Raw genomic sequence first — 23,608 nt, 5'->3', positions numbered from 1 at the left:
TTTATAATTGCTAATTAATATATATAACCATTAATAGTATATGTTTTAATTGGTGTATAAATATTTTCAGAGTTGTGTCTGTTTGGTGAATGTGAATCTTTACATTAGCAGATTTTTCTTTCTTAAAATGATAATATAGCAAATTTAAGGGGTGAAAGAAGATGGCAATTAACAACAACAACAAAAAAGAGGTCAGCTACTGTGTTAATGCTAAGATAAAGCTGTCAGTTAAGGTCAATGGGCTAAGATAGATTGTGATAAAATTAACATTATGCAATGACATTTCACTGGGAAATTGACACTAAAATTTTGCTTATTTCTTGTACCCCCTCTATTCACCACAAACTGACTTTTTCTAAACACACGCTGATCAAAAGTCACTGAAAGAATTGTACTGTGGAAGGTGAATAAATGGTTTAATTTTTGTTCTCATATCTAGAAAGGTTTAAAGGTATTCTAAAGACCAATATTCTTTTGCATGAAGCAGTACTGCTAAAGAAAATTTCTACCTGGTATAAACAGTAAAATGGAGATATCATGCTGCTTAAGTAAACTGCATAAAAATCATTTTTTTTTTCACTCTGGGAGATTAAATTCACATTTTTCAGAGAGAAAGCACCATCATGGAATGGATTTCCTTATGGTCCAACAAATTGGGGTTATTAGTACACTCTTCCAGTCTAGCCGCACTGAATGGTGTATATCACAAGCAAAACACAGGATGCGAGAAGTGCTAGACGTGTAAGAGGAGTTGTAGAAGTAGAGGAAAGGAAATCCATAAAATCCCATGAATGCTCCTATTTGGATGCAACGGGTCCTTTCAATGTTGAAGAGAAAGGCAGAGCCAGTGCCTGAAAGAAAGGCCAAGAGTTCCCAGTATAAGGAGACATCGATTCTGGAGATCCTTATTTGGAGTAAGACCAGAATGTGACGTTCTGTGCTATCAGGAGCCCCATTCCATGTAGCACTAAATTCATAGGCATTGATTAAAACAGAACAAAACAAAACCAACAGATCCTTAAGTATGGAAAACAAACACTGAAAAAATTACATTTGGAAAGCAAAATATGCTATGCAACCTTTAGGATTTGAACATTACTTACAAAATCAGAGATTCCAAATGGATCATGACTTAGCAGTTTAGAACTAAATATTAGGCCAAAGGACATACTTTGGGAACTTTAACCAAATCACAGAAATGAAGAGGTCCTAACATTTGCTGCAGTTTCATAGATAACAGCTCAATTTTGTGTATTGGTCCTCTCTTTACCCTTTGCAGATGTAGGAGTCTTTGGCTTTGAAAAATGTATTCATTTAGGGGCCAGAAGTGGGATGGGGCAGATACATGGGCCCATACAAATCCAAAAACTATTACTAGTCTGCAATGAAATAAGCACAGAAATTAAAGTTAGCATTTAGAAACTTCTATAGCAATTTGGCATAGTAATTTTATATCTGTTAAATCTAATAAAAAATTTGGCTTCTATTTTTGTATATACTTTTCATTTTCATTTAATTTTTCTAGTAATTCATTTTTATATTTTCAAAAATGTTCCTTTGCAGATTAGAAAAAAAAGTGGATTTTTACCATAGAGTCTGAGGAGCATTGGCACACACCATCACTGTGCCATATTTTTTAAGAATTAAGTATTAAAGTGCTAGGTCTTTAGCTCTGTTAACAAGATTTTTTGAATTAAAAAAAGACATGGTGGTATCTGAGGTTCTTTAAGCTCCTCACTCATAGAATGCTCAGGCTCAAGCCCTCCATGGCAAGAAAAATTTTTGTGGGAAAAAGTTTTGTGAGCTGTTGATTGACTAATCCTAAATTGCTAAGTCAAAAATCTTTTGCCTACCCTGGATGACTTACCTCTGCCAAACTTCCTTTAATTCCCTTTGTCTTCTGATTCCTATTCTATAAAATCATATCAGAGTCCCTGATTCAGAGAAAAAACATGTGGATTTCATTTTTTTTCAAATATACTATGTAGCTTTCCATTACTTGTAATCGTTCAAGAGCATGATGCATAGATAACTAGATAGTGGAAATTTCAAGAGTCACTTGTAATTAGCTTTGTAAGATGTTTATATACTTTTATTTTTATTTTTTGTAATGTTTACTTAATTTTGAGAGAGACAGAAAGTGAGAGAGAGCAGGGGAGGGGCAGAGAGAGGGATACATAGAATCTGAAGCAGGCTCCAGGCTCTGAGCTGTCAGCACAGAGCCCAATGCAGAGCTCGAACCCATGAGCACAGAGATCATGACCTGAGCCAAAGTCTCACACTTAACTGACTGAGCCACCCAGGCGCCCCTGTTTATATGCCTTTAAAAAAAAAAAAAAAAAAAAAAAAAAAAAAAAAGTTCTTCCAAGCTGACTAAGGTAATGTTAGCTGTCATTTCTGAGCGAAGCCCGAAGGAAAGCAGCGTGTGGAGCCCAGGCTGAGATTTGTTTTTCAGTGTTTTGTTTTTGTTTTTTGGTTTGTTTTTTTGCTTGTTTTTTACTGATCTCCTAAGTTGCATATGTATGAAATGGTAATTAAGAGTTGACTGTACACACAGACCTCTTTCTCTTAAGTGGCTTTATAACAAAAGAAGGGGCGTGGCTTCAGTCCAGTCAAGCTTCAGTGTGGCACATACCAATCTTCAATGGATCTCTTTAATCAGACCATAGAAAAGAATAAATGGTGTTGGATAGCTAGCAAACAATTAGAAAAAAATTCTCTCTCTACCTGTATCAATTCTTGATTAATAAACTGTAAATGGATAGCAAAGCCTTTTCTAAGCAAAACCAATGTAGAAAATTTGATGAAAAAGAATGATAACTTTTACTTTAGCCAAACAATCACCAAAAACTTTACTCTCAATCGAAAGAAAACATAAATTAGAAACACATATATGTGACATGGATGACATGAAAGAAATTAAGGAGATAGACCTCATAAGACACATCTGGAAATACAGAAGCTACAAAGGAAAGGTTAGACATGTTTTACTGCATAAAAACATTTCAAAGTCTGTATGGAAAACAGTACCATAAATAAAACCAGAAGACAAATAGGCAGGATAAAATATTCATAACATATGATAGATTAATAATAGCAAATCATTATACTACATACCACATGTCTGTTCCAAGACACTGCATGGGTTAACTCCTTTAATCCTCACAGGAATTAATAGTGCTTAATGAGGTAGGTACTATCATTATCCCATTTTACAGGTAAGGAAACTGAGACAAAGATAGGTCATAACAGCAAATACATAGACAAAGTGAAATTCAGACCAAATCAGTGTGGCTCTAGGGTCCATGTTTTCAATTATCATGCTGTAGTTCCTTCTCAAGTCAGGCCTGAGTAAAGTAATGCAATTAGGGCCATCAACAGGAAAGCATGAGACCCTGGAATGCAGGGAGGGAAGAAAGAAGGAAGGGAAAAGGGAGGGAGGAGCTAAAGAAACAAACAAAACAACACAAAAAGAAACAGAACAAGAGAAGAGGAATATTCACAATTTTTAAAACAAGTGTCATCTTTTTTTGTGGACTATATCTGTATAGAGTTATATGAAAAAACAGTCAACAAAAGATTAGTGGTGATTACCTCTGGTGATTTATATATATATAGCTATATATATATATATAGCTCACTCATCTTTTCTCTATTGTTTGAATACTTCTATATACGAAAGCTTTAAGATGTTAATACCGTGTACAGTGTTAGCAATGCTGTAGATGATGGCATGGAGGTGAGTGAATAAACTGGATGATTTCTCAAGGTCAATTTAATGGTATTTCATGCTATTTAATGAAAAACTTCAGAATTTTGTATGTCATTTGACCCAGATATTCTATTTTTTTAAAACACTTATTTATTTATTTTGAGAGAGAGAGAGCACCAGTAGGGGAGCAGGGCAGAGAGAGGGAATCTCAAACTGACTCCATGCTGTTGGCACAGAGCTAGACGCAGGGCTCTATCCCAGGAACTGTGAGATCATGACCTGAGCCGAAATCAAGAGTCGGGTACTTAATTGACTGAGCCACCCAAGGGCTCCCTACTTGTTTTTATGTCACCGATTTGAAGTGAATCTTTATTCATTGAGACATGAATTTTATTTTTCGCTCATTTCCAGCACAACTAGAGCGCAATGAGAACTCACTCAAGTGTTCAAAATGTGACCAAATTTAAACAACTGCAAGCTATGCTTAGCTAGTCCCTCTTCTTCCCACAGGTACATTTTCTCATTTTGGGCACACAGCTGAACTGCCTGTGCCAGCCTCCCTAAAGTTAGATCACATGACTCAATTCTAGTGATGAATATCCTTTTGAGACAAGGCTTTAAAGAAGCAGGTGTGCTCCCTCTATCCTCTAGTTTTTTCTCCATTGATTGGAGGCAGAGGAGGAGGAGTAAGAAACACTGGTGGAAGAAAGACAAAATGAGCGTAGGTCCCTGAGTCACTGTATGGAGAACCATCCACCAACCAGGAACTCTGCCTTAGACAGTTAAGCAAACTTCTATTTTGTTTGTGCTACGTTATACGTCTAAATCTTTTTATCTCTACTGCTCAATTCACAGTTTAAATACAATATGTTATTTAAGGTTTATTAAAAAATTTTATTGAATAATTGACATACAATATTGTATTAGTTTCAGGTGTACATAGTGTGATTCGATATTTACATGCATTACAAGGTGGCATCACAGTAAGGTTAGGCACCTCTGTCATACAAAGTTGTTACATGAGACAGATGGTAGCTACACTTGCGGTGAACATAGCATAATGTATAAACTGGTCCAATCACTAAGTTGTACACCTGAAACTAATGTAACTTTGTGTGTCAAATATACTCAAAAAATGGGGTTCACTAAAAATAAATTTTAAAAACCTCACAAGTTACAATATTACTGACTAAAGTCCCTATGCTATATACATCACATCCCTTTATCTTGTTTATAACTGGAAGGCTGCTGCTTAATCCCCTTCACCTATTTCGTACCTCCTCCCTACCACCTCCCTTTGGGCAACCATCAGTTCTCTGTATTTATGAGTCTGTGTTATTTTGTTTTGCTTTTTAGATTTCACATACAAGTGAAGTCATGTGGTATTTGTCTTTCTCTGACTTATTTCACCTAGCATAATACTCTCTAGGTCCATTCATGTTGTCACAAAATATTTCAATTTTTTATGACTTAGTAATATTCCATACATACCATTTATCTATCAATGGGCATTTAGTTTGTTTCCATATCTTGTCTACTATGAATAATGCTGCAATAAACATAGTTGTGCATATATCTTTTTGAATTAATGTTTTCATTTTTTTCAGATAAATACCCAGAAGCAGAATTACTGAATCATATGATAGTTGTATTTTTAATTTTTGGATGAACCTCGTACTGTTTTCCACAGTGGCTGCGCCAATATACATTTCCACCAACAGTACATGAGGGTTCCCTTTTCTTCACATCCTGCCAACACTTGTTATTTTTTCTCTTTTTTGATAATAGCCGTCCTGACTGGTATGAGGTGATATCTCATTGTGGTTTTGACTTGTATTTCCCTCATGGTTGGTGATGTGGAACATCTTTTCATGTGCCTATTGGCCATCTGCAGGTCTTCTCTGGAGAATCGGCTATTCAGGTCCTCTGCCTGAATAATTGGCTTGTTTTTTGTGTTGAATTGTATGAGTTATTTATATATTTTGGATGTTAACCTCTTATCAGATATATCATTTGCAAATATCTTCTCTCATTTGGTAGGTTGCCTTTTCTTTTTGTGATGATTTCTTTTGTTTTGCAAAAGCTTTTTACTTTAATATAATCTCATTTGTTTATTTTCACATTTGTTGTCCCTGCATGAGGAGACATATCCAAAAAAATATTGCTAAAACCAATGTGAAAAAGCTATTGCCTATGTTTCCTTCTAATAGTTTTATGTTTTCTGGTCTTGTATTAAGCCTTTAGTGCATTTGAATTTATTTTGTATGTGGTATAAGAAAATGTCAGTTTATAGCAGCACTTTCAACAATAGCCAAACTATGGAAAGAGCCTAAATGTCCATCAACTGATGAATGGATAAAGAGGTTGTGGTTTATATATACAATGGAATACTACTTGGCAATGAGAAAGAATGAAATGTGGCCTTTCGTAGCAACATGGATGGAACTGGAGAGTGTTATGCTAAGTGAAATAAGTCAGGCAAAGAAAGATACCATATGTTTACACTCTTATGTGGATCCTGAGAAACTTAACAGAAGACCATAGGGGAGGGGAAGGAAAAATAAAAGAGGGAGGGAGGCAAACCATAAGAGACTCTTAAAAACTGAGAATAAACTGAGGGTTGATGGGTGGTGGGAGGGAGGGGAAAGTGGGTGATGGGCATTGAGGAGGGCACCTGTTGGGATGAGCACTGGGTGTTGTATGGAAACCAATTTGACAAGTTTCATATTAAAAAAAAAAAAAAAGAAAATGTCAGTTTCCTTCTTTTGCACGTAATGTCAAGTTTTTCTGACATTTTTTACTGAAGAGACTCTTTTTCCCATTGTATATTCTTGCCTCCTTTGTCATAGATTGACCATAGGTCTCTCTATCCTCTTCTATTGATTTATTTTGTCTATTTATGTGCCAGTACCATTTTGATTACTGTTTTGATTACTATAGCTTTGCAGTATATTTAAAATCAGGGAAGATGATATCTCCAGCTTTGTGCTTTCTCAAGATTGTTTTGCCTATTCAAGGTCTTTTGTGGTTCCATACAAATTTTAGGATTATTTGTTGTAGCTCTGTATTGTATTTAACTAGTGTTTTAAACTGCCACTGAACTGACTTGCCACATATTTAAGTTTTGCAACAAATCTGTAGAACGTGCTTTCTTTCTGGTCAGCACAGTCACACTTTTTGATAGTGGGTTCAGATGAAGCACATTTTGACAGAGGAGCCCTGTTCCTTGTGATGATGAACTTGCACAATATTGGAATTCTCCAATATTCCTGCTGATACTCAAATTCTTTTTTCTCAGCAGGCTAGTTCTTGTTTAGCCAGCTGATCATTTTACCGAGTCTTCAAGAACCTTTTCTGTTTGTCCTCTATTATTGTTTTTGCCTTTAATTTTCCTGTTTTCCATTTTTGTCCTTAGTGAAGGCAGTGGATTTAAGTGAGTTCTCAGATGTCAATTATGTTTCTCTGCTTCTCATTTCTCTGTTTTGAACTTCTCAGCCTTGTGTACCAAGTCACCAATAGTTTTCTTAACTAATATATTTTTCTACATTGTACATGAATACTGTTCTTTTGGCCTGTCCTCTTTGTCCACTGTAGCTATCTTTTTTTTTTTTAATTTTTTTTTAACGTTTATTGATTTTTGAGACAGAGAGCATGAACAGGGGTGGGTCAGAGAGAGAGAGGGAGACACAGAACATGAAACGGGCTCCAGGCTCTGAGCTGTCAGCACAGAGCCTGATGCGGGGCTCAAACCCATGAACTGCGAGATCATGACCTGAGCCGAAGTCGGACACCCAACCGACTGAGCCACCCAGGCGCCCCTATAGCTATCTTGAAGATGCTGTGGACATAGATGTCTATGGTTACTTCACTCTGAGGACCATTATGATGTGCAGGACGATGCCAAGAATATTGCTATCTTTGGCTATTCTCTCTCAAATTATTATGCCTGCATGCTTACAGTAAGTAGTGTCTAAGTAGCAAAGGTCTGTATATGGTGGTAAAAATGGTAGAATTACACATGATCCAAATAGCTGAGACCCTACTGTCACAATAATCAGAGAAATGTGTGACATCCAAGCAGAAAATCTTGAACATATTCAGATTTCATCAGCACCATAATATTATTCTCATCTGGGGAGATGCTTGTTTTTGGTTCCTGAATATTACAAAAGTTTTACAAGGCAACAACTATGTGTCCTATAATAATGAAACTATTAAAATAATGTTAAAGAATATTTAATAACATAAAATATGATAAATTAATGAACAAAAAACAGGTTGTAAAAGTGTATACATTATGATCCCGTATATGTAAATAAAATATATATTCACCAAATAAATATTGAGCCCCTACGATGCATGCACCAGGCATTAGATATTAATATTTGTATTTACATGTGATGTAGCAGATTTCATATTTTCTAATTTCTCTACAATAAATATTTATCAATTTTCTAACAAAATATCACTATTAAATTGAAATTTTTTGAATTATAAGAAAAGGCTAACATCATAATAAGGTTGTATAAAATAAACTGACAACACAGAAGTTATTTTGGCCTTGTGTTCCATAGTGACTCACCAAATATACCCTGAAGTGTTTATTTTATTTTTTTCTATTTCACTGTTAAAGCGAGCAGATGCATTTCACATCACATGGATCTCGTGGAAACATGCCAACCATTTTCTTAGCAACCAAACTCCTGTCTTCTGCACTGTGCATGATTAACTACAACAGCCTGTTGACGGCTTAAAATAAACCTGCCTTTTTCCATTTAGCATTTTATCAAATGAATGTAATTTCATTTGCTGATGAATTTAGTTCAGCTTCAAGGGAATTTTTCTCTTCTTCATGGGGAGGCTGAAGAATCAGAACTGTCATGCCAAAGAAAGAAAAGCAAGCCTAGGGAGAAAAACAGTCTGATGTTTACATGGGTAAAGTAAAAGTATTTTTGTCAATTTCACTCCCACCTCCCTGTTTTTTATGGGGTAGAATGTTGATTTAAATTTAAATTCTATTCTACTTTTGCATTATGATGTTTAGGTTGCTTGATTAAAGGTGTTAATTTAAATGGCTGTTCTGACGATTGCTGTTGTTATTATGGGTGGGCTCTTATTTTGTTTATTGCTGGCACTTGAATATGCCCTAAAACATAATTAGACTCATCTCACAGGATTGTAGACCCTTTGCTGGGGTTCAGAAGTAAAGGGCTAGACCAGAATGTCATCTGGCAAGAGAGGAAGTGTGTACATTATCAATAATGAGAGGAGTCAATATTTCCTTAGAGGGGGTGACTCTGCAGCTTGGAATAAATTGCTATCCTGATTGGTAAAAATATCTTTGTATCTAAATGCACATGTAGACATTTTGCTTCCAAGAACTACAGAAATATTTGCTAAATAGGAAAAATTTAGACTAACAGCTTAATAACAAAGCCATCTATGCAGTTAAAGCAGCATGTATCTACGGAAGCAATGAAGGGAAGAGGATTTGACTGAATATAATATGTACGAGCAGGTGCCCCCCCCATCATTTTCCGCTTGTGTCCTCATTTGGAAATAGAGAAACCCTGCAGTAATGGCAAGTTGCAACACTATTTAAATTTCCACTTTATTTCCCCCAGAGCAAATTCTTAAATGTTAACCATCATTAAGCAATCAAGTTGATGCTTTAGCTGCACAGTTTTACATTTTTTCCCTGGGGAATAAAGATACAACAAATATGTAACCTATTCCTGGTAAATCCATGTTCTGATTTCTGCTCCATTTATATCTTGAGAAATAATCTTTTTTTAAAGTAAAGTTTATGCCCAACATAGAGTTCAAACTCATGACACTCAGACCGAGTTGCATGCTCTACCCACTGAGCCAGACAGGTGCCCCAAGAAATAAATAACCTGGATTTGTATGCTATATTAGAAATGAGTAATATAAGATTGATAGTTTACATTAAATATTGCAAAATATCTTCTCCCATGTTTTAGTATTGTCTTGCTATAAATTTGAATTCTTCATTGCTTAAGTCAGGTGCTGATGCTGGTCAGCCACTTTGGATATCTTTTTCAGGATAGTGTTTGAAAGAGTTAATACATTTTTAATACTGTCTTAGTTTCCAAGTTAAAATCTGACTCAAATGTGTTATCTGGTATATTTGAGGCTAATCCTACTGGTGGCATGACTTCTCTATTGTGAGAAGACTTGATGACTAGCACTCTCTGCCTCTGGTCTTCAGAGAGGATCTCTGAGACCACACAGGGAGCTTCCTGTGGGACCCACTGCTCATGGGGGCAAGTACCTTAGAGGTTTATGAATATACCCTAATTGAGCTGAGGGAACTCAAGACATAATCTGGGAGAAATTTTATGTTCTGCCACATGAACAACCACAAACATATGGAAACCTCAGTGCCTCAACTTTCCTTCTTTATATTCTTTCATTAATTTCCTATCCTCAGATGGATAAAGGTCAAGGTTGGTAATGCCTGGCTTGTCTGTAGAAGGGATCCTGATTAACTTAGTCATTTCATATTTCTTTTTATGTTTTTATTTATTTATTTTGAGAGAGAGAGAGCACACACGAGCGAGCTTGAGTGGGGGAGGAGCAGAGAGAGGGAGAGAGAATCCCACGCTGATTCAGCACTGTCAGCAGAGAGCCCAACATGGGGCTCAAAATCACAAAACGTGAGGTCATAATCTGAGCCAAAGTCAAGAGTGGGATGCTTAACCAATTCAAACACCCAGATGTCCCACATCATATTTTGTTTTTTAATAGAAAACTATAAAACTTTACATTTGGTAATACTTTTGGTATCAATATGCTTGGTGTAGCTTTATTTCTTTCTATCTAATAGTCTTTTACTTTATTCCAAAAGATATTATGCTCCTTAGAAGTTTTGTCGTTGTTCTTTGAGTAAAATTACATTTAATTTTAAAATTCAATAAAAACAAAACAACATCAATCACCAATTATTGGGAGAATGATATTGGTTATTTGCTATGCTAAGTCCTATAGATGAATTAATTCTCATATTGTGATTAAGAAGTAGAGCCAGGTTTTTCTGGTGCTCTATAATTAAAAGGGAAAGAACACACCACACCCTCATTAAGAATAGATTAAATGTCTTAGTTAATTAGCCAAGGATAAAGAACCTCTCCAGGCAGTGACCAGCACGGCCTGTCTTGAAGAGGATTTCCTTACCTCTAGCCCCTAAGAGAGTTCACCAAGTAAGGCAAAGCCATAGAAAGTGAAAAGAATCAGTGTCCAAGTGTCCCTAATAATACATGAGTCTTCACAAATAATTATATCAAGAATTACTATTCCAAACCCCATGGTCTTAACCATTACAGTAGACCCCAGAGTATTATACCTTTGCAGTGAGGTGAATCTTTTGAAAATGGGGCACAAGCTTCTTATTTAATTGTATAGTAAGATGGAACTATAGTTCAGTTTCAATTCAGTGACTGGGGCAAACCAAATCTGCTTGTTTGAGGAAATTGGGAATCTAATTTCCAGTATAAAGATAAAAAGCTAAAGTATAGAGATTTAGAAGTACAATATTGGAAGTTGTCAGGATAATTTGGGAGTATTTCTTTCTAGGTCAATGGATGAACCAAATAAGAAGGTCTTTGACTTACGATTCTAGGATGTGGGACTATCTGCTTGCATATTAGGACTATCGGGAAAAGCCTTATTATAATATTTGCTCCATGAAGCTGATTAGCTCTGAATTGAGAGTACCCATTTGAGTCTGAAACAGATCAGGCAATATTTTCTTGCATCTACGGTGATATGAGTGCCTGAATATAAAAGGGTATACTTGCATAGAGAGATAACTAGAAAGATACAGATATGTACATATATATACACATGCACACATATATACACATACATATGTTTCTTAGTGCCAAATATAGTAACATGAAAGAGTTTTTCAATTATTAGGAAAAGATAATGTTCCAATGTAAGGTCTAGGGTGGATCGCCCAATTCAGTAGCTATTAACTATAAGTGATTATTTAAATTTAATAAGTTTAATTAAAGTTCAGTTCCTCAGTTGTACTAGCATATTTCCAATGCTCAACTGCCACATGTGGCTAGTGGATACCATATTGGGCAGTAGAAATAGAGGATTCTTCTCTCATTATGAAAAGTTCTATTGGACAGTGCTGGTCTGGCAGTTAAGGAGATAGATCTTAAAATAAATTTAATTAGAGCTTTTAAATCTTATCCTTTCAGTAAAGTCTTCTGTGAACCAATTTCTGTTGTAGATTACTAAAAGCAGGCTATTTTATTATGCTATTCACATAGTGATTCAATTTCTAATTAGAAGTTGATGAAGTTCTTTCATTTACTACGGTATCATTTGCACCACATTTTCCAACTGCATTAAGAAGTTAAATTATCTCACATAAGATAACAAAAGGCAGGGAAATTTACTCAATCGTCTAGAAAAAATAAATGTATATGAGGCATATGTGTGTGTACACATACACTTGTGTACAAGTTTGTGTTGACTGAAAACAGAGTGTTTCTCTGTTCTAAAGTGAAGTGCTAGATATACTGTACTGATCTTTGCAGCATTGCTTAGAAGAGGCCAGTCAAGTCACGTGACCATCACGTACTTCTGACCCACATAAAGGAACCATTAGGATTCTTTGAAGGAATTCTCAAGAGCAAAGAATTAGCAGTGGCTTTTAAAGCTTCTGTTTGGAAGGGGCGTACTGCTCACATTTCATTCGCCAGATCAAGCTAAATAAAACCTGATATTAAGGGAAATGCAAACGTATAGTCACCTCACTGAGAGCAGCAGCAAATGGGGACAGTCATACAACCTACGACAAGGCCCTTTGCTAATGGTAAAATAAATAGCTTACTTGTTCTTTTTTATATAGCCTGTTAAAATGTAGTTGGTTCCTAAGTAGTATTTTTATATCTACATAGAAAAAGGAATCCTGTTTTTAGAACATCTGAAGCATCTAGTTCTTCAACATTATCAACAATAGGCCACTGTGGTTTCTGGAATCTGTTATCAGCCTCAACCTAAGCTCAGCTATACTGGTTTCCTTCCTATTATAATCTGCATCTGTAGAGTGAATACAAAGCGAGAAAACTCAACCTATTCTAATCACAGAGAACCTCATGTAAAGTAAAAAAATCTGTTACTGAATGATTTGAAAAGAAGGTGATAGTTATGGCCATGGGATACAAGAGTAACTGCCCCTGGAAACCTTTACAAGATGATAGTCATGTCTCATTCTCATTATCAGGGTATTTCAGAGGAAGATGTATGATGGTCACTTTATTCTATATGTACAAAGCCTGATACTGTATAGCCTGATACTGATCTTTTAGTAAGAAGCTTGTATTAATCAACATAGATCCTAGAAATTATTCCTATGAGACAGGTGTTTTTATTTCCCTTTTGCAAAAGAGACAACAGAGCAAAGAGAAATTAATCAATTTGACCAAGGTCTTGTAACTCTCAGATCTGAATTTGAACTCAAGTCATGCTGATTCGCGATGTACAGATAGATCTGATGAGCATGCTTTTACTCCCATCAATAAGTAGCATTTGTCAGGTGACCTTACAGAATTTAGCAGTCTTTTGCCAAGGGCATGACCTATATTAGTTTATTTATTCTTAAAACCAGCCTGTGAAGTAAATGTGATTTCTTCCTGTTTTGTGACTTAGGAAATGGAAGCTTAGAGATGTAAATACTGTGTGCAAGCTATACTATTACTAAGTGTTGGAGTCAGAATTTGAAACTAAGTCTAACTCTAAAGTCACCACGTACTAGTTTCTACGTACTAACCTCTACAGTTAGGGCTTCTCTGCAGTGCTTAGCATTTGCATCTAAAACTTGGGATGCCCTGAAGTGGGGAGTCAGTAAACCCAAAGTGATCTGAGAAAGGTAAATAAAAGACAATTAAAAAGGGAACTGAATTACTTAATACATAATGTATGGGATTGGAGGGTAGTATAGGTTTATGGTGGAAGCGAGAGTATTAAAATAAGAATTAGAAAAGAAAATCACTAATCATTAAATAGAAGTCCATTTTTATCTCAGAAGTTCAATTACTAATTTTGCCTTTCAGATACAGTTTTTGTCTTAAGCATGCTTATTTTGATTCTAATCCAGTTGGAACAAGCTTATAATTAAAGTGGCATTTACTACGTTGGATGTTTTTCATACTGATTAGACTGGAGAGAGAAAGGCCCTTGGATCTGGACACATCCAATGTCTTGATCACACAATAGAAACAGAGCTGAAAACCAGTATTAGTGGAAGACTATCTGAGTCACAGGCATTTTTAGATGGTAAGCCAAGGCAAAAGCCAAGGAACTGAGTTCCCCAGGGCATATTTATTGCTAGGAGCTCTGTGTTTATTATGTTTTCATTAGTGACCATTAAATGAGAGCTGGAAAAAATGAATAAAGGATTATTACGATGACTGAATCATAATAACTGTATGCAGCTCCAACACATGTAGTACTAAAATATGTGATACTATGACTAAAGTTATCATGCAGATAACTGATGTTGGTTATCATTACTGAGTGTCTTACAGTCAATTTTTTAAAAAGAACTGCTACCCAAAATGATAGTATCTAGAAGTGAGGCCCTTGGTAGGCCAAGTTTAAGAGGAGTTGGTATATAATGTCTTACTATTTCAACTAGAAATAAGTATCAGGATATAGAGCTGATGTCCAAATGATACCTGCAATACTTAGAAATCTCTCCTCAAGAGAATCATTCCCAATTTCTATGTTTTTGGAATAGTGCCCAGAATTGAAAATAGTCTTGTGTCTTGCTACTCATTTTAACTCAGAAGGCAAATGTCCTTGATATTGGCTAGCTGGAAAAAATGGAAAAAAGACTGATAAAGTTTTCACTGTAAGACAAATAGTCCGATAGACCTCAAGCTATGCCAGAATGGAGATAATTATTGTTGGTGAAGCAGTTGGAGCTGTAGTTCTGGGCTTATGGAAGATCTTTTTGTCCTCATGAGAACTTAGAAAGTGCCCCTTAGAAAAACAGATTTTCCAGGATACTCACCATACTCTGCAACAACTGAAAAAATATGTAGGCTTCTGGGTGTCAGATTCTACATGGAAGGACTCTGTTCTCCCTGAGAAGAAGAAATAACCAAGTTCCAGAATGCTGTCACCAACATGGCAGAATAGGATACCCCAGACTCTATCTTCCCAACAAAGACCAATTAAAAAGCTATATCTCAAAATCCAGCTTTGGGAGAGCTCTGGATTCCACTTAAGAAACTTTGGCAACATAGTAGAGCAAAAACCTTGAAAATAACAGCACACGAAGAGAAGGACGAATAGCTTCATTTTGCCTGCATCATCTCAGCCAAGCCAGCCTTGATGAGCACCAAGAGGAACTCCCTAACGAGAAAGATTTCCTCTTTTGTGGAAAGGAAGAACATGATGAGCAACCAGTTTCCCCAGATTTTCAAGATACTACATGAAGGTCCCACTTCAGTTTCACTCCAACCAGAGATTGGCAAAGCTGAAACAGAGACAGCTAGGAATGAAGAAAAGCAGGATCTACCAGTATTGACCATACTGAGGGAATAACTGAGTTTCACAGTGATGTGCTCTGCAAATGACCTCAGCATCTTTTGCCACCGAAGAAACTCAACAGTCCACAAAGCTGCCATAGACCCCCTGCAGATTTCATGAGCTTTTACCCCACAGGTATTTGTGTTTGCTGACACCAGCCACCTGAGTCCACCCTGCTCCCTTCCCATTCCCACTCTCATCAGAGACTGGGAACCACGCTGGAAGCCCAGGCCTCTGTGGCTATGTGAGTGTAGGACATTATACTACACCTCCACAGCTGACTTTCACAACAGTGTGCATACCCAGGGCTGATCCCTCCAGCTATGCATTTGCTTGCCACCAGCCTGGCAACTGTCACTGGCTTCCGCTGTGATGGGCTCACCCAGGGAAGACTGAAGTCACAGTAGTACCTACCAACAGCCAGTACCACCACAGCTACCAGTGTGCTTATAGTTGGCCCTGAACCTTGCTAGTTGCTCTGGCCCTCATCACTACATGTGTTTGCTCTTAGCCCCTACCACTACACAGGCACCTGTAGATGGCCCCTACTACCAAACATGTGCACAGCTCCAGCTCCAGGTACTACTCCTGCTTGCCCTCATTCCTAGCCACTATACCTGGAGGCACTGCTGAGGATCCTGACAGCCCCCACACTAAAGTGCTCAATAAAGACCATCCAGTTGTTGTGGACCGCAAAAGGCTGGTCAATATATCCTCCCCAATCTGGTGCTACAACACACCCCAACTCTTGGTGGCCTGCATCAGTAGACCCAGGGTCACAGGATGCTCCAACATGCCCCAACCTATCGATAAAAGTCATTCCTTATCAAACTTAGTCCAGAAAGCCTAGAAGGAGTGACTGTTTTTTCAAATACACAGACACCTATACAAGACTACTGGGATCATGAAGAATCAGGTAAAAATGACTCCACCAAAGGAATACAGTAAACCTCCAATAACTGGCCCCAAAGAAATGGAGATACAGGAATTTCCCAACAAAGAATTCAAAATAATTGTTCTAAAGATATTCAGAAAGTTACAAGAGAAAACATAAACAACTTAATGATGTTAAGAAAACAATATAAGAACAAAATGGGAATTTCAACAAAGAGAGAGAACAGAACCAAACAAACTTTGGAGCTGAAGAATACAGTCACTGAACTAAATTATTCGATTGAAAGCCTCAGCAGCAGACTACTAGATTAAGCAGAAGAACCACTGAGCTCAAAGACAAGTCATTTGAAATTATCTAATCAAAGAAGAGGAAAGAATGAAAAGGAATGAAGAAAGCCTACAGGTCTTATAGACACTATTAAGAAAAAACAATCTACATATCATTGGAGTCCAGAAAAAGAGTTGGAGAAAGAGATGAAAAGCTTATTTAAAGAATTAATGGCTAAGGGGCACATGGGTGACTCAGTCGGTTAAGCTTCTGACCAGCTCTGGTCATGATCTCACACTCTGTGAGTTTGAGTCCCATGTCAGGCTCTGTGCTAACAGCTCAGTTCCTGGAGCCTGCTTCAGATTCTGTGCAACCCCTACTCTCTCTCTCAAATAAATAAATATTTTTTAAAAAAAGAATTAATGGCTAAGAACATAAACTTGAGGAGAGATTTGGACATCCAACTTCATGAAGCTATTAAGTCACCTCAAAGTTTCAAATCAAAATCTTTTCCAAGATACATTATAACAAAACCATTTAAAATCAAAGAAAAGAAATAATTTTAAAAGCAGCAGGAGAAAACAAAATTATCTTATACATGGGGACGCTCATAAGCAGATTTCTCAGCTGAGCCTTTGCAGGCCAGAAGAGAATGGAATGATATATTCAAAGTGTTGAAAGGAAGAAATTTCCAACCAAGAATATGTTACCCATCAAATTTGTCCTTCAGAAATAAGGGTGAGAGAAAGACTTTCCAAACAAGGGTTGAAGGAATTCATCATCACTAAATCTGCCTAAGAAATGCTGAAAGAAGTTCTTCGAGTTGAAACAAAAGGGCACCAATAGTAATGTGAAAACATAAAAATTTTTAAAAGCACTGGCAAAGGCAAGTATATAGATTCAGTTACTCTAATGTTATCTAATGTTATATGGTGATGTCTTAACCACTTTAGTATAAAGGCTTAAGCACAAAAGTATTAGGAACAGATATAATTACAATTATTAATGGATACATAATATAAAAAGATGTGAAGTGTGACATCAAGAACACAAAATGTGGGGAAGGAAATAAAAGAGTTTTTGTATGTGCTCAAAGTTAAACTGTTATCAGTTTAAGACGTCTCAAGTAAGCTGAAGGGTAATCACAGAATAAAAACCTATAGTAAATGAACACAAAATAAAAAGGGAATCAAAGTATACCACTATAGAAAAAGCGTTATTTCATAAAGGAACACAGCAATCACAGAAGAAAGGAACAAAAGAACTACAAACCAGCCAGAAAACAATTAACAAGATGGCAATAGTGAGTTCTTATCTACCTATAATTATTTAAAATGTACATGGGTAAAGTTCTCCAATCAAATGGCATAGAGTCGATGAATGGTTTAAAAAAAAAAAGATTCATCTATATGCTGCTTACAACAGACTCACTTCAGCTTCAAGGACACACATAAGCTCAAAGTGAAGAGATGAAAAATCTATTCCATGCAAAGGGAAACCAAAAAGGAGCAGGGTAGCCATACTTTTATTAGGTAAAAAAGGCTTTGTTAACACCCGTAACAAGAGTCCTAGGTCATTTTGTAATGATAAAGGGGTCAATTCATCAAAAAGAGAAAATAATTGTAAATATATATACACTGAACATCAGAGCACATAAATACATTGAACAAATACTAATAGATCTGAAAGGAGTAATAGACAACAATACAGTAATAGTAGGGACTTTAATACTCCACTTTCAACAGTGGATAGATCATCTAGACAGAAAATCGATAAGGAAACAACTAAATTGAACAACACTATAAAACAAATGGACCTAAAAGACATATATAGACTATCCCATAAAATAGCAGCAGAATATATATTCTTTTCAAGAACACACAGAATATTCTCCAGGATAGATCACATATTTGGACACATAACAAGTCTTAGCAAATTTTTAAAAATTGGAAAAGATATTTGGTATAATTTCAACCACAGTGGTATGAAGCTAGAAATTAGTAACGGGGAAAAGATGAAAAAATCATAAATATGTGGAAATTAAACTCACTCCTGAACAACCAATGGGTCAAAGATCAAATTAAAAGGGAAATCAACACATTAAAAAAAACAAAAATGGAAACACAGCATACCAAAACTTATATAGCAAGAGCAATGCTGAGGGAAGTTTATAGTGATAAATAACTACGTTAAGAAAAAAAACAACAAATGTCTCAAATACACAAGGAAGTTAGCAGAAGGAAGAAGATAATAAAGACCAGAGAAGAAATAAGATAGAGAATAGAATAATGATAGAAAGATTAGGGGCACCTGGATGGCTCAGTTGGTTAAGCATCCAAATTTGGCTCAGGTCATGATCTCGCAGTTTGTGAGTTCAAGCCCCACATCAGGCTCTGTGCTGACAGCTCAGGGCCTAGAGCCTGCTTCAGATCCTGTGTCTCCCTCTCTCTCTTCCCCTCCCCCACTCAAGCTCTTTCTTTCTCTCTCTCTCACTCTATCTCTCTCTCAAAAATAAACATTAAAAAAAAATTTTTAAAGAAAAGGTCAACAAACTGAGTTGATTTTCTTTAATATAAACAAAATTGATAAATCGTTAGACTTTCCAACAGAAAAAGAGTATTCAAATACAATTATAAATGGAGGAGGCATTGCAACTGATATCACAGAAATATAGAGGATAATAATAGACTACTAAAGGGGTGTCTGGGTGGCTCAGTTGGTTAAGTGTCCAACTCTTGATTTCAGCTCAGCTCATAGTTTGTGGGACTGAGCCCTGCATCAGGCTCTACACTGACAGCCTGAAGCCTGCTTGGGATTCTCTCTCTCCTCCCCTCTCTCTGCTTTCCCCTTGTTTGTGTATACCCTTTCTCTGAATAAATAAACATTAAAAAAAATTATATGCCTGCCAATTGGACAATGTAGAAGAAATAATAAATTTCTAGAAACATAAATCTACCAAGTCTGAATCATGAAGAAACAGAAAGTTTGAATATACCAATAATAAATAAGGAGATTGACTCAGTAATCAAAAACCTCCCAACAAGGAAAAGCTCAGGACAGATGCCTTCAGTTGAATCCTACTGAACATTTAAAAAAGAATGTATGCCAGTTATTCTCAAACTCTTCCAAAAATTGAAGGGAAGAAAGCCCTCCCAAATTTATTTTATGAGGACAGAATTACCTTGATACCAAAGCCAGATAAGGGTACTAAGAGAAAAGAAAACTATAAGCCAATATCCTTGAGGAATATAGATGCAAAACTTAAAAAAAAATATTAGGAAACCAAATTCAGCAGCACATTGAAAGGATCATACATCATGATCAAGTGAGATTTATCCCTGAGATTGCAAGGATGATTCAACATATGGAAGTCAGTAAATGCGATACCCCAGATTAACAAAATTATGGACAAAAATCATATAATCATCTCAACAGATGCAGAAAAAGCATTTGACAAAATTCAACATCCTTTCATGATGAAAATTCTCAACAAACTTGGGTATATAAGGAACATAGCTCAACATAATAAAGGCCATATATGATCTCACAACTAACATATTCAGTTTAAAAGGTTAAAAGGCTTCCCTCTAAAGTCAAGAACAAGACAAAGGTGCCCACTCTCATCATTCTTATTCAACATAATACTGTAAGTCCTAGCCAGAGCAATTAGGCAAGAAAAAGAAATAAAAGGCAACCAGATCAGAAAGAAAACATTAAAATTATCTCTGCTGATGACACAATTTTGTATATAAAAAATCCTAAGGACTCTCAAAAAGCGATTAGACCTAATAAATGAATTGGGTAAAGTTTTAGGATACAAAATCAACATACAAAAATCAGTTGCATTTCTATACTAACAATTAACTATCTTGAAAAAAAAAAATGAGTGGATGAGCCCATTTACAATAGCATGCAAAAAAATAAAATACTTAGCAATAAATTTAACCAAGGAAATGAAAGATCTGTACATAAAACTATAAGACATCAATTAAAGAGATTGACATAAGTTTATATCCCATAGATAACCCATGTTCACGGATCAGAAGAGTTCATATTAAAATGTCCATTTTATGGATAAAGGACCTGAATGTGAGACAGGAAACCATCAAAACACTAGAGGAGAAAGCAGGAAAAGACCTCTCTGACCTTAGCCTCAGCAATTTCTTACTTGACACATCCCCAAAGGCAAGGGAATTAAAAGCAAAAATGAACTATTGGGACCTCATGAAGATAAAAAGCTTCTGCAAGCAAAGGAAACAATCAACAAAACTAAAAGGCAACCAACGGAATGGGAAAAGATATTTGCAAATGACATATCGGACAAAGGGCTAGTATCCAAAATCTATAAAGAACTCACCAAATGCCACACCCGAAAAACAATCCAGTGAAGAAATGGGCAGAAAACATGAATAGACACTTCTCTAAAGAAGACATCCAGATGGCCAACAGGCACATGAAAAGATGCTCAACGTCGCTCCTCATCAGGAAAATACAAATCAAAACCACACCTCACGCCAGTTAGAGTGGCCAAAATGAACAAATCAGTAGACTATAGATACTGGAGAGGATGTGGAGAAACAGGAACCCTCTTGCACTGTTGGTGGGAATGCAAACTGGTACAGCCACTCTGGAAAACAGTGTGGAGGTTCCTCAAAAAATTAAAACTAGATCTACCCTCTGACCCAGCAGTAGCACTGCTAGGAATTTACCCAAGGGATACAGGATTACTGATGCATAGGGGCACTTGTACCCCAATGTTTATAGCAGCACTCTCAACAATAGCCAAATTATGGAAAGAGCCTAAATGTCCATCAACTGATGAATGGATAAAGAAATTGTGGTTTATGTACACAATGGAGTACTACGTGGCAATGAGAAAGAATGAAATATGGCCCTTTGTAGCAACGTGGATGGAACTGGAGAGTGTGATGCTAAGTGAAATAAGCCATACAGAGAAAGACAGATACTATATGTTTTCACTCTTATGTGGATCCTGAGAAACTTAACAGAAGTCCATGGGGGAGGGAAAGAAAAAAAAAAAGAGGTTAGAGTGGGAGAGAGCCAAAGCATAAGAGACTCTTAAAAACTGAGAAAAAACTGAGGGTTGATGGGGGGTGGGAGGGAGGGGAGGGTGGCTGATGGGTATTGAAGAGGGCATCTTTTGGGATGAGCACTGGATGTTGTATGGAAACCAATCTGACAATAAATTTCATATATTAAAAATAAAATAAATAAAATAAAAAAATAAAATGTCCATTTTACCCAAAGTGGTCTATAGATTCAATGAAACTCCTATCAAAATTCCAATGGCATTTTTCACAGAAAGAGAAAAAATCCTAAAATTTGTATGGAATCATAAACAATCCTGAGTAGCCAAAGAAATCTTGAGAAAGAACAAAGTTGGAGGGATCACACTTCCTAATTTCAAGCTATGTTACAAAGCTACAGTAATTGAAACAGTATGGTGATAGCATACAGATACATATACCAATGGAACAGAACAGAGATCCCAGAAATAAATCCATATATATATGGTCAAATAATATTTGATAAGGAAGCCAAGAATACTCAATAGGGAAAAGACAGTCTCTTCGATAAATGGTATTGGGAAAACTGAATATCCACATGCAAAGAATGAAATTGGAACCCTATCTTACACAACTACTAAAAATTAACTCAAAATGGATTAAGGACTTAAATGTAAGACTTGAAACCATAAAACTCCTAGAACAAAAGCTAAAGAAAAATCTCCTCGACAACAGTCTTGACTATGATTTTTTGGATATGACAAAAGCACAGGCAACAAAAGCAGCAATCAAAAAGTGAGATTACATCAAACTACAGGCTTCTGCACAACAAAATAAACAATTAACTGAATGAAAAGGCAATCTGTGGAATGGAAGAAAATATTTGCAAAACCATATACCTGAGTTGGTTATTATCAACAATATATGAGGAACTTCTAACCAATAGCAACAACAACAACAAAAAAAACTCAATCCAATTTAAAAATTGGCATAAAACTTGAATAGACATTTTTCCAAAGAAGACATACAAATGGCCAACAAGTATAGAAAAAGGTACTCAACATCACTAATCATTAAGGAAATACAAACCAAAACCATAATGAAATATCAACTCACACCTGTTAGAATGACTATTGTAAAAAAGATAAGAGATAATAAATTCTGGGGAGGATGTGGAGAAAAGGAAACCATGGTGCACTGTTGGTGGGAATGTAAACTGGTGCAGCCATTATAGAAAACAATATGGAGGTTCCTCAAAAAATTAAAAATAAAACTATAATATGATCCAGTAATCCCACTTCTGGGTATATACTGAAGGAAATGAAATTACTTAGAAGAGATACCTGTACCCTTTTGTGCACAGCAGCATTATTCACATAGCTAAGATGTGGAAACAACCTAAGTGTCTACCAACAGATGGATGGATAAAGAAAATGTGATATATACCTCCCTCTCTGTTCCTCCCCCACTCGCACTCTGTCTCTCTCCCAAAAATAAAGATTACTAAAAAATTTTAAAAAAGAAAATGTGTATATATATATATATGTGTGTATATATATATATACATATATGTGTATATATATATATACATATATGTGTATATATATATCATATACATATGAATAAAATGTAATATTCATAAAGATGAAAATACTGCCATTGGTGACAACGTGGATGGATCTTAAGGGCATTATGCTAAGTGAAATAAGTCAGAGAAAGAAATACTGACTCACTTAAATGTGACCTCACTTAAATGTGGAATCTAAAAACATGGAACTCATAGAAACAGAGAATAGAATGGTGGTTGCCAGGGCTGAGTGGCAGGAGGGAATAGAGAGATGTTGGTCAAAGGGTACAACTTTGAGTTGTAAGATGAGTAAGTCTGGAGAGCTAATGTCTGTACATGGTGACTAGAGCTAACAATATATACTGTTTTGTATGTTTGACAGTTGCTACCCTAGGGTACATTATACACTTCAAATTTACATGATGTTATATGTCAATTATAGCTTGAGAACACCTCCCTCCAATATATGTGGGATTTGGGGCTTAATTTTTAAGGTAGAGTGAATATTCACACTCATTTATTACTCCAAATTAGAGTACCAAGTAGTAAATTAAAGGCTCTTC

At 36.0% G+C, this 23,608-nt stretch overlaps 1 long non-coding RNA gene across 1 annotated transcript in view; it reads left to right on the top strand.

The window, feature by feature from the left end:
- The first annotated feature begins 8,230 nt into the window (after positions 1–8,230).
- The window catches only part of LOC109263324 (uncharacterized), a 118,573-nt gene continuing 103,195 nt past the window's right edge, over positions 8,231–23,608 (top strand). Inside the window, exon 1 of the long non-coding RNA XR_002078156.2 lies at positions 8,231–8,647. This is a non-coding gene — a long non-coding RNA (uncharacterized LOC109263324). The remainder of the gene's footprint in view (positions 8,648–23,608) is intronic.

This window comes from Panthera pardus, unplaced genomic scaffold, assembly GCF_024362965.1.
Source record: "Panthera pardus isolate Hobbes unplaced genomic scaffold, ASM2436296v1 HiC_scaffold_17, whole genome shotgun sequence".
Taxonomy (NCBI): Eukaryota; Metazoa; Chordata; class Mammalia; order Carnivora; family Felidae; genus Panthera; species Panthera pardus.
This window is presented reverse-complemented; position numbering and strand designations above follow the sequence as displayed.